The 15,089-nt window shown below is 41.6% G+C and overlaps 1 protein-coding gene across 1 annotated transcript in view; it reads left to right on the forward strand.

Annotated features, from left to right (window-relative positions):
- The first annotated feature begins 4,647 nt into the window (after positions 1–4,647).
- Positions 4,648–15,089, forward strand: part of SLC34A2 (solute carrier family 34 member 2) — a 36,952-nt gene continuing 26,510 nt past the window's right edge. Inside the window, exon 1 of the mRNA XM_026685622.2 lies at positions 4,648–4,895. The gene's annotated coding sequence lies outside the window, so the exon portion shown is untranslated. The remainder of the gene's footprint in view (positions 4,896–15,089) is intronic.

A 15,089-nucleotide genomic window follows, 5' to 3' on the forward strand; every position in this document is an offset into this window, starting at 1 on the left:
CTAGCATCATTTTGCTTCCATTCTTTGGATATCCATTTTTCTTCAGGCCAAAATTATAGGTAAAGGTAAATGTTCTTCTGGCACATCCCTGCTAGTCATTTCCAGCTCTAGGGGGCATCTCTGTTACAAAGCCAAAGAATCAGCGCTGTCCAAAGACATCTCCGTGGTCAAGTGGCCGGCAGGACTAAATGCCCAAAGGCACACGGAACGCTGTTCCCTTCCCACCAAAGGGGTCCCTATTTTTCTACTTGAATTTTTTACATGCTTTAAAATTGCTAGGTTGGCAGAAGCTGGGACAAGTAATGGGAGCTCCCTCTGTTATGCGGCGCTAGGGATTTGAACCGCCTAACTGCCAACCTTTCTGATCGACAAGCTCAGCGTCTTAGCCCCTGAGCCACTGCCACATCCACCAATGAACCTGGGGTTCAAAGAAAACTATGGATTTCTCTCCAGTTTTCTTCTTGATTCCTGTAAAAAGATATTTCCACCCATTACCTTCTACACCCATTACCTGAGTTCAGCAGTATTAAATGACCTCTGGACAATTAAGAATTGTTACATAACTCAAACAGTCATGATATTAATGGGCTATTGCTTACTTAAAAATGAGATATGGTGACAGTAGTTTGACAGATTCCCTACAGAGTTTTTACATGCTAGGCTCCTAATGAATAAAACATTGTTCTAAGTTTGGCTTTCCTAAGGGAAAGTACCATTAAGTATTATTAAGTATTATTAAGAGAGGTGCAGAGAGGGAGGGAGGGGCTCACTTAAATGTAAGGACTGTTAGGAAAAAATGTTCTTGATGATTTTTAGCTTGTCCCAGAGGGCCTTGTAGTTGCATTTCCACTTCTAGCAGAAAGGGGAGCCTTTATTTTATTTACAAAATAAATAAATGTAAATGTATATTGCAGAGAGGAAGAGGGTCAAGCTATTTTCCAAGGCACCCAAAGGCCAAAAAAGGAACAATGGATGGAAACTGATCAAGGAGAAATTCAACCTGGAAATAAAGAGATATTTTCTGAGAGAGAGAGAGCAATCAACCAATGGAACAGAAATGGTGTAGGGTCTCCTGCTTCGGGGTTGGACTAGATGACCCACGAGATCCCTTCCAACTCTGTTGGTTGGTTATCTGTTATCTGCCCTTCAGAAATTAAAACCTCTTCTTCTAAGTGTGAACCAGTTCTGAAGTGTATAATAAATCAGGACAAGATGTACCCACTCAACTGGAAATTTCACTCTTTCCTTGCCCAGTTCTCCAGCTTAGAACAATGAGCTTTCAAGAAGACTGGTGAAAATAAACAGTAAAGAACTTTTGCAAAAAAAAAAAAAAAATCAAACCTCAAACTCAATAAGTTTTTCCAAATTAAAAACAAAAATCCAGGATGGCTGATTGGTGGTTAGTTTTGGTGTTTTTTTTGTTTTGTTCCTCCCTTTGTGGCTTTCTCAGCCTTCTTTATCCATTCCTAGTTGGTTGGATGTCGGGGAACATCTGAGAACATGGCATAGATGTCCTTATTTTGCACGATATTGTGTTTTAGCAACTCTCCAAAGAAGCAGTGTGGCATTCCATTGATCCTCTTCCGGAGAGCTCTCAATCAAAACTACTTCACTAGCTAGGTGGGGAAGCAAAATTGCATTTTCCTTTTAACAATCCTGCTGCAATTTCAAAACGAACTGGGAAAGCCAGCTGCCCTTCAGAGAGTCAACCAGAGTAGCTGATTCCTTCTTTCTCCATTTAAATCCACCATGTCAGCTTGTTATGAAGCTAGAATAAGGCAAAAGGTGTGTGGCCATTTACCTGGGACCTGTGAGCCAGGGTGGAAGGGGGAAAATCTAAATAAATAAAGTTAATTACAATGTTGACAGTGCACATTTAATGCCATTAATCCAGCACCTGGCAGGCTGAGGAATGGCAAAGACACATCTGTTTATTTTCCACGGAGAAGAAGAGATTTCAGTTTCCACCTTTCCTGATTTACAACAGTTCATTTAGTGACCGTTCAAAGTTACGATGCCACTGAAAATAGAGACTCACAACTTTTTCACGCTTACGACCAGTGGTGGGATTCCAATAATTTAACAACCGGTTCTCTGTCCTAATGATTTCTTCCAACAACCAGTTCACCAAACTGCTCAGCAAGTTAACCACCGGTTCTCCTGAACCGGTGTGAACCAGCTGAATCCCACCACTGCTTACGACAATTGCAACATCCCCATAGTCATGTGATCAAAATTCGGGACACTGGGCAACCGGCTCATATTTATGATGGTTGCAGCATCCAGGGCTCACGCCATCCCCGTTTGTGACCTTCTGACCTTCTCGATTCACTTAACAGCCGTGGTGATACTCATTTAATGACTGCGTGGATTCATTTAACAACAGTGGCATAAAATGGGGCAAAAGACCCTTAACAAATTTCTCACTTAAGCAGCATAAATTTTGGACTCTCGCTTGTGGTTGTTAAGTTGAGGGCTACCAATAGAACATCTGGTTTTGGTCGCCATGATATAAAAAAGACATTGAGACTCTGGAAAAAGTGCAGAGAAGAGCAACAAAGAGGATTAGGGGTCTAAAACATATGAAGAACAGTTGTAGGAATTGGGTAAAGGTAACGGTTCCCCTCGCACCATATGTGCTAGTCGTTTCTGGCTCTAGGGGGCAGTGCTCATCTTCGTTACAAAGCCAAAGAAGAGCCAGCGCTGTCTGAAGACGTCTCTGTGGACATGTGGCTGGCATGAATAAATGCCTTCGAAGGCGCACAGAACGCTGTTCCCTTCCCACCAAAGGGGTCCCTATTTTTCTACTTGCATTTTTTTACATGGTTTCGAACTGCTAGGTTGGCAGAAGTTGGGATGAGAAACGGGAGCTCACTCCATTATGTGGCACTAGGGATTTGAACCGCTGAACTGTCAACCTTTCTGATTGAAAAGCTCAGAGTCTTAGCCCCTGAGCCACCGTGTCACCTTAGGAAATGGGTATGTCTAATTTAATGAAAAAAAGGACTAGGGGGGACAAGATACCAGTCTTCCAATATTTGAGAGGCTGCCACAGAGAGGAGGGGTCAACTTATTCTCCAAAGCACCTGAAGGCAGGACGAGAAACAATGGATGGAAACTATTCAAGGAGAGAAGCAACCTAGAATTAAGGAGAAACTTCCTAACAGTGAGGACAATTAACCAGTGGAACAGAAGTTCCACCAGAAGTTGTGGGTGCTCCATCACTGGAGGATTTTGAGAAAAGACTGGACAGTCACTTGTCTGAAATGGGAGAGGGTCTTCTGCTTGAGCAGAGGGATGGACTAGAAGACCTCCAACATCCCTTCCAATTCTGTTATTATTTTAAAAGTTGACTTCCTTCTTATCTCCCAACAGATAATTACATCATAATTATGAGTTGGCCCTTTCTCACACCTTTCCCAACGTGCTTCCTGACCTACTCCTTCATTGGTTTCATCCACTTCTGCATTTCGTTCCCCCACTTTCCCTCAAAAAGGCCCAGATACCCCACCCCCCCAAAAATTGATAGGTTCTAACAAGGTGGCTGAGAAAAGGCTCCCCCCTTTGCCAAACCATTAAACAAGTGTTGTCCCATTGTTTCCAAAGAGCTTCTTAAGGTAATGAGGTTTAACTATTCTATGTGTGGTTCAGATAATCCTTTCCTTTCTTTGGAAGGAGATCCATGGGAAGATTAGCCGTCTCTGGGAACAACATTTTTTTCTCTCTCTCTCTCTCTCCCTCTCCCTCCCCCCTCTCCCTCTCCCTCCCCTTTCCCTCCTCCCTCTCTCCTCTCTCCCTCTCCCTCCCTCTCCCTCCCCCTTCCCCTCCCTCCCTCTCTCCCTCTCTCTCTCTCCCTCCCGCCCTCTCTTTCTTTCTCCTTCTCCCTCCCCTCCCTCCCTCCCTCCCTCCCTCTCCCTCCCTCCCTCTCTTTCTCTCTCCCCTCTCCCCCTCCCTCTCCCTTCCCCTTCCCTCCCTCCCTCTCTCCCTCTCTCTCTCCCTCCCTCCCTCTCTCTTCTCTCTCCTTCTCCCTTTCCCTCCCTCCCTCCCCTACCTCTCCCTTTCCCTTTCCCTCTCCCTCTCCCTCTCTCTCCCTCCCCTTTCCCTCCCTCCCTCTCTCCTCTCCCTCCCTCCCTCTCTCTTTTCTCTCTCCTTCTCCTCCCCTCCCTCTCCCTTCCCCTTCCCCTCCCTCCCTCTCTCCTCTCTCTCTCCCTCCCTCCCTCTCTTTCTCTCTCCTTCTCCCTTTCCCTCCCTCCCTCCCTACCTCTCCCTTTCCCTTTCCCTCTCCCTCTCCCTCTCTCTCCCTCCCCTTTCCCTCCTTCCCTCTCTCCCTCTCCCTCCCTCCCTCTCTTTCTCTCTCCTTCTCCCTTTCCTCCCTCCCTCCCTCCCTCTCCCTCTCCCTCCCTCCCTCCCCCTCTTTCTCTCTCTCTCTCTCTCACACACACACACACATCAGGGCAAGCCCTATTTTAACACCATGCTCTGTTTTCTCCCCAATGAGCTGAAGAGGTTATAATAAACAGGCTGGCCAATTAGAAGAAGTCACCACTAAATGACTATAATATACTCAGGCATGTTTTCACAGACAAACGTTCACATGTCCAGGGTGGACCTTTTAAAATTAGCCTTCACTCCAGCTAGCTTTTCACGGGAGTGGAAAAGAAAGAAGGAAAGAGAGAGAGAGAGAGGAAAAAAAGAGAAGGCGCTAAGGGATTATTAAACTGCAGGTAGGCAGTGCCTTGAGAGTGCCTTAGGAATGTGAGCCGGCAAAAGTTCCTGATGACAGCGAACTTTGCCCAATACCTGTTGTCTATATATATATATATATAAATATATATATATATCGTACCTCCAGCAGGAGACCTGTAGGAAAACTTCATCTGAGAAGGAAGGAGCAGGTGAGTAATTGGAGCTGCAACTTTCTATTCCCTTCCTGCTTTGGTGGAGACAGCACAGGATTTTCTTGCCAGTTCCTTTTGCTTTAATCTGCTTGATCTTGCTGCTGTCTTATGAATCGAATTGAACAAATACCAAAAAAAAGAAGAAAAAAAAAGGAAAAAGAAAGAAAGGAAAAAGGCTGTTTTTGTGAAATCCGGCTTGGATCGGAGCTCGAAAGTGGAATGTTTGATTGCTGGAATGTTTGATTGTCCCAGGGACCGAAGGGGAGGAAAGTTTTCTCATGAATGAAAGAGTCACCGAATTTTTTTAAAAAATTAAAAATTGAAAGTGATAAGGGGTTGCTTTCATGGCAAAGAATTAAAGATGGGATGTATTGTTTAATTCTCTGGAAATCCTTCCCTTTGGTTCTTGGGGTCATTGATTTTTTTTTTAGTAGATTTTTTTACACTTTTCAGGCTACTCTTAAAAAAATAGATATTTGCAGAGGGGGAAGAGGTGAGATAACTTGCTTTGGATGTGGTGAGTTAAAATGTTCTACCTTGAAAAAGTTTACAAGAAAAAGCCCAGTGAAACTTAAGATTCCAACCTACACATACCCCCAAAGGATTCGATTTACATCTAATGCTTTCCTGAATTTGAACCTTCTTATCATGGGATCTTGTTGGAATTTATTTATTTGTTTGTTTGTTTATATTTGTCAAGAGCTTACAATATAACAGAAACAAGAACAAACATAAGTTTAAAAACAAGAAATAGGAACTAATAATTGGGAACAATAGGACAGGGATGTAGGCATGATTGTGTGCTTATGCACCACCCCTTCATTCGATTTGAGTGCACTGTGTTGTGGTTTTGTTTTTGTTTTTAATTTGGAGCAGTTTTTTTTGGGGGGGGGGGTGTTGAGAAACGCAGGAGCAATTGTTCGGGAGACGCTCCTTCTAAATGCATCCTTCTTAGGGAGAATGGATAGTGCTTTAGATTTAATGAATAGCTGCTTTGATGCAATGAGCAAAACTGTAAGATTACTCATTCCCAGTGTCATCCTTCTCTCTCTCTCTCTCTGTGTGCTTCTGGTGACACGTGCATGTGATCAGCGCATAGATCCTGACAGGGAGGGATGTCCCAGGAGCAGGAAAAACTCGCCCAAGTAATCTTCAGCTGCTCTCCAAAGCAGTTATTTAAAAGGATCGCTTGTTCTATCATGCAAAACATTCTTCTCACCGATGACTTCATTAGGAAGTCCTGGGGGTGGTGGGGGAAGCAAGGGGGGGGAAAAGTCATAATTAGCGAGGACAAACTAATGTGACAAGCTGGAACTATTCACCTGACCAAGTTGTTTCACCTTCTTGAATCTGTGGCTGTGCATAAGCCATGGTCACGTTTGGAAGCATCAAACAATTAGTAGTTGCGTTAACCACAATGCCGCCTCCGAGAAACCGTGTGTGCCTTGCTTCGTTTTGTTTCCTTTTTGTGTATTGGCCAACTTTTGTGTATTTGCCAACTTTGGCAAAACCAAGATAAAGCCAAGGGTAGACTGGTATTTAAATTGAGGAGATGGACGGAAATGTTTCCGTGTCCCTGACCTTCCCTGAATCTTTGCCTGCCAGCCTGAAATTAGCCTGCAGTACAGAGTTGTGGTGACATTTAATTGGACAGAAAACACTTTATGGAGGAAATAGGATATTTTTTCCCAAAGGAAGTTGAGACTTGTCGTTGAAGAAGATTGATGGGGATGTTCTCACCGGCATAAAATATCAAATAGGCAATACAAAATGCAATGATTTTGCATGGATAATGCAAGCTCTTTCATTGCCTCCAATATGTTTGTAGAGAAATATTTATCATCGGGGAATCAACCCTAAAAGAAGTCTAAATTCGGCATCTTATTGTAGGTTTGACGATATAAACAACGACAAATATAAAGTTGAAAAAAGAGGTATAAGTGAACTAAGAAATCATCCTAAGATCTATTAGTTGAACTAAAGCAACAAAAATAAATTTGGTCCTTATCCATAATTCTGACCTTGGAGCAGTATCTAATGTAGCTGAAATCATACTTTATAATGTCTAAACAATAAGAGCAAAATACAAACATGGCATGTTTTCTAGCCCAGTTCTCATGCACTGCATGCCAATTCCTGCTTTATTTCATATATCGACACATAGGATTTGGCTACATTAGATTAGAAAAGAAGATGAGATTAGAAGATTCTAATCTAATAAAGAAGTCTAGATTAGATAAGAAGGACCAGGGGAGACATGATAGCAGCCTTCTAGAATTTGAGGGGCTGCCGCAAAGAAAAGGGGGTCAAATTATTCTCCAAAGCACCTGAAGGCAGGACAAGAAACAATGGATGGAAACTCACCAAGGAGAGAAGCAAACTAGAACAAAGGAGGAATTTCCTAACAATGAAAACAATTAATCAGTGGAACAACTTGCCTCCAGAAGCTTCAACACTGGAAGTTTTTAAGAAGATATTGGATAACCATTTGTCTGAAATGGTATAGGATTTCCTGCCTAAGCAGGGGGTTGGACTAGAAGACCTCCAAGGTCCCTTCCAACTCTGCTATCCTACTCTACATTGTAAACAATGGACAAGTCATTATCCAAAAGTAATACATGGGGATAAAACTGGTGGCATTCTTATAAGTAATGGATGAATAGGTGAGCTGAATGTCTACAAGATTCTCAGTCATCCAGGTGAAAGGTGCTTTTTCAAGAGGCCACTGGACTTTATTTTTCCTTTCGCTTCTCATCCAAGAAGCTTCTTCAGATCTGACTGAATGGCTGGAAGGATGGAAGGGTTTATGTTCCTTGCAGCATCTGGTCGTTAGCACTGCTTCTGAGAACCATTGAGGCCACTTGGAGGTTTGTCTGTGCCCTCGGGGTCACCGGAGTGGTACAAATGAAGCCTTCTTGGAACTGCTGAGAGGATCTGCATTGTAGACTGGAGATAGATGATGCTGTATCCCTCCCCCTCCGTTGAGAGAGGGCTCTTCTATCTTAATGTAGATGTAACGTAGGATTTCGATAAATCTCCAAATGGCTTCAGAAAGAGCCCTAGTGATGTTTGCAAGAAATATAAATTCAGGTTAACTTCCAAGTGGCCTCAACGACTCTCAGGAAGAATGCAAATGCAAGGAATATAAATCCTTCCATTCCCCACCATTCAGTCAGCGCTGAAGAAGCTCCTTGGATGAGAAGCAAAACATCTTCAAGGGAAAACAAGAAAGTCCAGTTGCCTCTTGAAAACAAAGACCCCAGTGTTGAGCACCCATAACTTCTGGAGGTAAGTTGTTCCACTTGTTCATTGTTCTCACCATCAGGAAATTTCTCCTTAGTCCTAAGCTGGTTCTCTTCTTGATGGGTTTCCATCCCTTGCTTCCTTTTCCTGCCTATTGCCAGCTCTGAGGTCAACACGCGAGCTGCAATATCATTGTGCAATATGCGATGAAGAATATGTTCCTACACGACCATCCCAGCATAGAGATAAATGTTTCATCTAAAGAATCTTCCTCTATTTTAATTCTAGACATAGCCAAGGGGAGGACATTCACATGTGCTAAAGTATATAAAACTTTTCATATTGAGGAACCTTTAACTGCGTTAGACAGGAAACAGATATATTTGAAACTTTTTCTAATAGCTGGGGCTGCAACCAGATCAGATTGGCACACCATAGTTATCATAGGAACATTAAACTGAGCAGTAAGACATGCTTTTCAGTTTATAAAGCTGATCCTTGGTCTATGCCATCAAACTCCAATGAAATCACCTGTCCCAAAGGTGCTTTTGCAAAGAGGCAACTGGACTTCTTTGCTTTTCTTTGAAGACATTTCGCTTCTCATCCAAGGAGCTTCTTCAGTCTTGAAGACAAGAAAGTCCAGTTGCCTCTTGAAAACTGCTTCGGATAAAGCCACCACCTACTTGCGAAGAGTGTTGGGCAAGAGCCTGGATCAGGGATCCTCAAACTTGGCAACTTTAGGACTTGTTGAAGTCCACAAGTCTTAAAGTTGCCAAGTTTGGGGACCTTTGGCCTGGATGATGGATGAATCTCCATAGACACCTGTCTCCTGCTTAGCTATTGGCTATCAATTATATTGGTGTAATGGTTAAGGCAGGAAGGTAGAAACTGGGAGACTGTGAGTTTTAATCCTACCTTAAGAAGGTTATAATGGCAAACCACTTCGGAAAAAGAAATCTTGCCAAGTAAACTGTAGCAATATCTCCAGGTAGCATCGAAAAATTGGACAGAATTGTACAAAAGGGGGAAAAATGAACTTGTTCCTCCAGAGGACATGTTTTGAAATCTAATCAATCAATCAATCAGAATTGAGCTGCAAGAAACCTTGGAGAGCTTTTAGTCCAGCCCCCTTCTCAAGCAGAAAATCTCTGTGATTTCAGACAAGTGACTGTCCAGTCTCATCTATAGTGATGAAATCCCTACAACATCTGAAGGCAACTTTTATTCCACCGGTTAATTGTCCTCTTTGTTAGGAAGTTTCTCCTTAATTTGCTTCTCTCCTTGATTAATTTCCATCCATTGTTTCTGGTCTTGTCTTCTGGTGCCTTGGAAAATAAGTTGATCTCCACTTCTTTGGGGCAGCCCCTCAAATACTGGAATACTGCTATCGTACCCCTCCTGCTCCTTCTTTACAAATGGTAAATGCCAGATTTATTGCCCTTCCTTTCTGGAAAGGAAAGGCCAAAGTAACTCGATAGGGTATGGTAAGTAAGCCATCAGCATACAAATAACTTTTCATAAGTTTTCATAGAACTCTAGTATTTCTCTTAAGCATGAAAGGTGTTCTACTGAACATCAGTTTCAGACTGATTTTGATTTTGTATTTCTTTAAACTCAAAGAGTTTAAAAGCTCAAGAGTTTTCAATCGTTCTTTAAAATTCAAGAGCATTTAATTTTCTTTTTAAAATATAATTTATTGAACCAATGTAACTACAGTTTCTGAGAACCCAAGTATAGTTTGGTTTCATTTCCAATGTTCCATATAAATGTTGAAGGCTTTACAGGGTGACATAATAGCAGTCTTCCAATATTTGAAGGGCTGCCCCAAAGAAGAGGGAGTCAAGCTATTCTCCAAAGCTCCTGAAGGCAGGAGAAGAAGCAATAAGATAGAAACTCATCAAGGAGAGAAGCAAGCTAGAAGTAAGGAGAAATTTCCTGACAGTTAGAACAATTAATCAGTGGAACAACTTGCCTCCAGAAGTTGTGAATGCTCCAACATTGGCAGTTTTTAAAGAACAGATTGGACAACCATATGTCTGAAATAGTATAAGGTCTGTTGCCTTAAAAGTGGTAGTAAGGGGTTGGGCTAGAAGACCTCCAACTCTTTTAAGTTAACATATTTAACCTTCTAACTCAGTTATCCTGTCATTCTGAAAGTTTAATCAAGGAATTGAAATTCTTATTCAGAAACAAATTGAGCTTGATAAGTCCACCGTCAATTTTCCTTGCTTCCTTCTTTATACAGGTAGTTGGCCAGTAGGAAATGAATATCCTGTCGTTGCAGAAAGATAGACTTCGTCCATGCCGAATATTATTTATTTGTTCTTTTTAATCTTTATCCCGCTTTCCTTTCTAAGAACTGGTGGCAAATGATTCAATAAAAGAAAACAAACAGCATAAAATAATCAGGAAATAGTGACGCTGAAAAAAAGAAAAAGAAAAAAAAAGAAGAGTAATGTAAAACTGTTAGCTGAGTAACAGAGTTTGCCCTATGCCCCTCAGGAGACCAAATGAGCTTTATTGCAGTCAATTAGTGCTTGAGATAATATGTCTCATTAAAGTTAAGGAAAAAAAACACAGCCCTATCTACCACTTTCAAAAGGCAGTTAAAGTCCATATCTTGACTGAGTGGCGAAACCCTGACAATGGTCCTGGTGGGTTTTGGATGGTGAGGAAACTTAGCACCCACCCCTCCTAGAAGAATGAAACATTTTCAGGAAATATTAAAAAGGCAGAATAATTATATTTCCCTGGATGAGAAAAGGAGAAGCAGATTTTTAAAGACAAAGAGCAGCTCCCTGCCCCCAGTAAATATTTGGTGCATGGGATTAAAACATAACCCTTCAGGACAAGGGCCTTCAAACTTGGCAAGTTTAAGACTTGTGGACTTCAATTCCCAGAATTCCTGAGCTAACATGACTGGAGGAGGAATTCTGGGAGTTGAAGTCCACAAGTCTTAAAGGTGTCATGTTTGAAGACCCCTACTCCAGGACATAATAGGATTGTTGAGCTTACCACTGGGCACAACCAAGCCCCTTCATTACATCACCCAGCAAGGTTCAACCAAACTCAATTCAGACAAACGTGACTCCACATGGGAATCTGCAACCAATAGGATATATGCCCTTGCCACAGAAACAGGAAGCTCAAGGTCAAAGCCCAAGAGAGGGTATAAATAACACTCACTCTCCACTCCATGTGCTCAGCTGCCCGGGACCTAAAATCCACATGGTCCGGTCCATCAATAAAACCATCCTTCCCAGCAGCCATGTTTCCAGTGTCTTTCTCTCCACTTGGACCTGAACCCAGATGGACATTTCTTCCAACAATGGGAAGATATTTTGCAACATATTCTGAAGATTATTAGATCTTCTCTGTACTGCACTAGTGAGGCCACTTACAACAGTTCATTTAATGACTGTTCAACAGTGCTAACAAATGGGACTTACGGTGGTTTTTCACAGTTAGGACCTGTGTAACGTCCCCGTGATCATCACGTGATCACAACTCAGATGCCTGGTGAGCAAAATCCATGGGGGAAATCAGGTTCACTTAACATCCGGGTCGCTAACTTATCAACTGCAGTTGATTCACTTATGAATGGAGGCGACAAGGTTGTAAAATGGGACGAAACGCACTTAAGAAATGTCTCACTTAACAACCAAAATTTGGGGTTCAAATTTGGGGTCAATTGTGGTAGATCGATTCCAGGAAGTAGCTGAGATACATTTTTAACCAGTTGGCTCATGCACAATCCATATCAAGGGCATTTTTGTAGCTGAGTCTACAGGCCAATGCTTCCCAACCTTGGCAGCTCTAAGATCTCTGGACTTCATCTCCTAGAATTCCTGACTGGGAAATTATTGGAACTGAAATCCACATATCTCGAAGTTTGAGAAACGCTGGCCTGTAGGTTACCAAAACTATGAGTCTTGTTCAGCTAGAAAGTCTCTTTCCTGGAGATAAAAATGGGATGGATCATGAGTTGCTGTGAGCTCTTTACACATTAATATTTTACTTCTAGATTTTGGTTCTTCCCCCCCCCCTCCATTTTATTTCTGGACCCAGCATTTATTTAAAACCCTTTGTCTTTGAAGAGTGGAGAAATCCAAACCTCAAGCAGAACTGGTTTTATAATCTATGTATGTATGTACTGTATATATGTGTGTGGATAGACAGACAGACAGACAATGATAGATAGATACACGGACAGACAGACATGATAGATAGATAGATAGATAGATAGATAGATAGATAGATAGATAGATAGATAGATAGATAGATAGATAGATAGATGATAGACAGACAGACAGATAGACAGACAGACTAGATAAGCAGGCAGGCAGGCAGATATAATACATATAGATATAGATATGAGAGAGACAGGGGAGATACTTTCTGCAAGGACCAACTATAGATTGTATAGAATGTGCGAATAAAGAAACACAAGTAGTCCTTAACTTACAACAATTCATTTAGAGACTGTTCAAAGTTATAACTACCTGTTGTCTAAATCAGCACTGATAACACAATAATGTTTAAAAACCTGGTGTCTCTTTTGAGAAAACTAGACACCTGTGTGTATCTACAGGGGTGGTTAAGAAGTCAAGATGGAAGCTGAGTGAAGAGCTATCCATTTTTTGTATGCAATGCATGCTCGTGGTTATTGTTGGAATGTATTTTTGTGCAACAATTACAGTAGTATTCAACCAATAGATGGCAGTTTGGATCTATTGTATTTATGTTCTTTTGTTCTAAGTAGAGTTTCCTGTTTCCTGTTACAGTTAAACAGTTAAGCAGTAAAGCACATGGTGACTGTTGCTTTGTATATGCAACATTTCAAATAGGTACCACCTTGTCTTTTTGACATGCAGAGATATTTCTGTGGGGCATCTTGTCCCAAACAAGGCTTAAAAACCAACTATTCCAACGCTGATCTTAATGCTTGAAACTGTTTAGAGAGTTTAGTATCATCCCAAATGTTTAAGCTTTGAAGACTCCCAACAGTTTCATGGGTGGGTTTTCCCTCCCCTCTCCCCAAATGAGCAGCCAACATAAATAATACAGAGCAATGTAATATGATTGGAACATTTAATACTCATTTTGTACCAGTTTGCAATTTTGCAGTTTCCAAAACATTTCCAAGGGCAGCTTACTCTGAGTGCATTACAGTAATTTAATCCAGACAGAACCGAATTAGGGGTCACTCACAGGCATAAAAGTAGCCTCAGCTAGTAAAAAGATCCTGGCAACTAATCATAGTTGTATTTCCAAGGTAGTGGTGAATTCAAAAAGGGTTCTACATTGTGTAAGCGATCTTTTAATGGGGCCAGGGGTTAAACTATATATAGAAGCTTCCTTCTTGTCTCACTCCAATTTTACTGAAATAAAATTAATTAGCTCTCAATGATCCCAGGATTGCTTAGATAGAAATAGAGAGGTCCCGCATCATGATTATATTTTATAATGAATACAATTTTGGAAGAGATTGCAACAATCCTCGCTTCCCCTAAGCTCCTTGCGACCCTGAAGAGAATATGCAGTTTTAAAAGTCTCAACTGCTTGCTGAGTTAATAAGTAATTTGAAAGTTTCGGCTGTTTCCTTCCACCGATGAAACTTCTTCTCTGGGTTTCCATTCAATTTTACCCTGTTTGTTCCTCTGTAATTTAATTTAAAACCACCATGTTATTTTACCATATGAAACAGTACTGTTTGTTCTTTCATGGTGCTGTTAGGGGTGACAAGTCAGAAACAATGCTTCATAGGCGCATAGAAGCTGGTACAGAAATTTCTTTGTGTCCAAGAAACAACAAAAATTTATTGGAGGGGAATTAACATGTGGGGGAAATTCTGTCCCAAAAGCAGAGTCAAAAAGAAGTCATCTAACTTCTACTATCAATTTAACTCTGTTTAGGCATGATTCTTTCATGTTCTTTTAAGAGCCCCTGAATTCATGGGAGAAAAAAAGTTTTCATACAGAATAACAAGAGTTGGAAGGGACCTTGGTGGTCTTCTAGTCCAACTCCTTGCTCAAGCAGAAGACCCTGGACCAGGGGTGTGAAACTCAATTTCATTGAGGGCCACATCAAGGTTGTATTTGACCTTGTGGGGGCTGGGATGGGCATGGCCATTATTTTCCAAAGAAGTCAAGACAAGAAACAATGGATGGAAACTAATCAAGGAGAGAAGCAACCTGGAATTAAGAAGGAACTTTCTGACAATGAGGACAATCAACCAGTGGAACAGAAGTTGCCTTCAGAAGATGTGGGAGCTTCATCACTGGAGGCTTTCAAGAAGAGACTGGACAGTCACTTGTCTGAAATGGACTAGGGTCTCCTGCTTGAGCAGGGGGCTGGACTAGAAGACCTTCAAGACCTCTTCCAGCTCTGTTCTGATTGCAAAGGTTCTACAGCTTGGTTTGTGAGCTTAAGGACCGACCTAGAACCAAAGTGGATGCCTTCCCTCTTCAGGAACTGTATCAGCATGAGATCATCTGTGTTCCTGTGACTCCACAAGAGGCCTTCTCTGGTATGGTACATATTATATAGGGTGTGGTATATAAGTATGGTATATAAAATCATACATTGCAATGACTTACCTGTCAATGAATACTTCAGCTTCAACCATAACAACACAAGAGCAAACAATAGATATAAATTCAAGGTTAACCATACCAAACTTGATTGCAGGAAATACGACGTCAGCAACAGAGTGGTCAATGTCTGGAATACTCTACCTGACTCTGTGGGGTTTTTTTCCCCAAACCCCAAAAACTTTAACCTTAGACTGTCTACTATTGACCTCATCCCTTTCCTAAGAGGTCTGTAAGGGGCGTGCATAAGCGCACCAGTGTGCCTACCGTCCCTGTCCTATTGTTTCTTTTATATTTCTTATATGTACCCATTTCATGTATTCATAACTATGTATATACTTATACCTATTATCTT

This window comes from Notechis scutatus, chromosome 4, assembly GCF_049901735.1.
Source record: "Notechis scutatus isolate UNSWTSFEM ecotype Mainland chromosome 4, rNotScu1.2, whole genome shotgun sequence".
Lineage (NCBI taxonomy): Eukaryota > Metazoa > Chordata > Lepidosauria > Squamata > Elapidae > Notechis > Notechis scutatus.